The sequence below is a fragment of the Peromyscus eremicus genome, chromosome 8b (genome assembly GCF_949786415.1).
Source record: "Peromyscus eremicus chromosome 8b, PerEre_H2_v1, whole genome shotgun sequence".
NCBI lineage: Eukaryota > Metazoa > Chordata > Mammalia > Rodentia > Cricetidae > Peromyscus > Peromyscus eremicus.
This window is the reverse complement of record NC_081424.1, coordinates 40,685,884-40,688,394: the sequence shown is the minus strand read 5'-3', so window position 1 is coordinate 40,688,394 and position 2,511 is coordinate 40,685,884.

Sequence of the window (2,511 nt, the reverse complement as noted above, 5' to 3'; positions counted from 1 at the left end):
TATTTGCTTATGTTGTCTGTTTTAGAATTAAACTTCAAAACAGCTTTGGCTTTGTGCTGGAAGGTACTATACTATTCCCAAGAAAGCTGAGAACTATTGCAACAGAAAGAGTTGTTTTTAAATGGAGAGTGAGAGTCATTTATTGAGTACGTGTTATCTGAAGTTACAATTCCACATAGATTTCATCAACACGGACATTTCTCTTATTCTAAGATTTTCACTGTTCTTTGGATGTAAGTCAATCTCATCCTGTTCTATGCTCTGATTTGAATAAATCTACCCATTTCACTTTTTTTTTGCAACTATTTGAAACAAGTGGTTGGATGAAACTATTTTAAAGTGGTTCCCTAGTATTACCAATCCTTAAGTAACAACCTGATTAATTTTCACAAGTAATATTTATATTTAAAAACACATAGAAACCTCACTGTATAGCCAAAGCAACTTTTCTCATTAAGAAATATTCAATGTGATTTTTAGCCATAAATAAAAAATTTGCCTGTTGAACTCTTTTCCTCTTTCTGACAGAAATTATCTCTTCTCAAGTGTGTGTTTTAATCGTATGTATTAACACAAACCAAAGGCCATTGCCCCAATGAGTTCAAGACCCCAGCATTTTGTAAGCCTTGGTGCAGACCTATCTTTTATTGTTTTTTAGGATTAAATTGAAAATATTTTCCCAAAGGGAAAAGTCTTCCAAGGTAACCCACCCACTTCTTAGTGGGGGTTACCTGAGAAACAATTTATGTGTTTCCTATTTCTATATGTTTCATAGTTAGTCATGTATTATTTTGAACTTATGGGTCAGAGCTGTCAAGGAGATTAATATAAAATCCATTCCCCACTTAGAAACTTCCATAATTTAAAGGGTCCAATAGATTTTCTATAAACGGTTTTGGAAGTAAACATGATGGGCTAAAGGGTCTGGGAAGTTCTCTCCCTCCCCTACTTCCTCCTTGTTTGTGTCTTAGAAACCTTACAGTGACACGGTCCATATATTATGCCATTCAGCCCCTTAAAGTGTACAATTTAATAGTTTGTACTACAGTCCCAGGAGTTTGCAACCATCACCACAATCAACGTAGAAATACTTTTCTCTTACCCCAAAGGAACCTTGCGTCATTACCACTTCTCCCATTTCCTTCCATTTCTTCTTAACTTCCCTGGTCCCGAGAAACTGATTTATTATCTGTTTTAAGATTTTCAATTTCTTTAATTTTTGTTCTATAGTCTTAGTGTTTGCTTTATGGATTATCATATGCATGTCATTAGATCCACTTCATATGAACAGTTTCGGCAAGTTATAAAATATTACTGTTTAATTTAAAATTACATCTCATGTGTGTGTATGTGTGTGTGTATGCATGCACACACACATGCGCCGAAAGGCACATGAGTGGTCAGAGGATAATCCATGGGAGTCTGTTCTATCTGTGAGTCCCAGGAATCAAATTCAAGTTGACAGACTGGGCAGCAAGTCACTGGACAATCTGAGCTACGTCACTGGCCCCATATAGCTCCTGTTTTTGGTGATAATATTATCAAAGACATTTCATTTGCATATGTTACCAACCCAATAATACATTGTTGGAATTTTTATGTTGTGTAATTTATTTTAAAACAGAAGTGGTAGAAGTCAGGATAACTACATCATTATACAGTTTGTTATGTTAATTCATGTGGGTTTGCATTGCTGTCAGTTGATTCCTGACTGAAGAAATTCCCTTTGTTTTTTTTCATATTCAAAGTATTTATTTAACAAAATTATTATATAATTAGAAATGTGTATAATTATATGATAAACAAAAACACTTACAATGAAAATATAATTCCCTATTAAGATTAAGGAGAAATGTAATTAAAAATCTAAGACATATATTTCATGTTTTATATTTCATTTTGCTTTGAGAATTTCGTGCATGAATACTGGATTTACACCATTTCCACTGCAGTGTCCCTTCTCCAGCTTCTCCTTTGTCCTCGGAATTCAATCTCAAATATATGCTCTCTCTACTATTATTGCTACACTCCCACACCCCCCTCCACTTATATGTTTAAATACAACCTACCGAGTCCACTTAGCATTACTTATATGCATATGTGTTTAAAGATAATTTGTCAGTGGATCCATCCTTTGAGAAGACTGCTTCTTCCACTTTTACCAGCCAATTAACTTCCTATTGCTCCTTATTTGTGGCTGGGGCTCTGTAAGACACCCCACTTCCATAATGGGAATACAACTGGGAGTGTCATTGTGGAGGTCTTTTTTTAGGTGACAATATTGTTACTATTTCGTGGGTGTGGCTTCCCTACTATATTGTAGCAGATGCCCTAGCCCTCTGTCTCATACAATCTTTCTGTTCATTTATCTTCAATATTTGGTGAGCCTTAGGTGAATGAAGGAGTTATGCTGTATTTGTATCATTTGGGGATGGCACTTATATTTTGAAGGTAAACAGCAGCCATTTAATTAGACTTCTGGCCCACTCAATAAGAGGAAATTTATGCCCA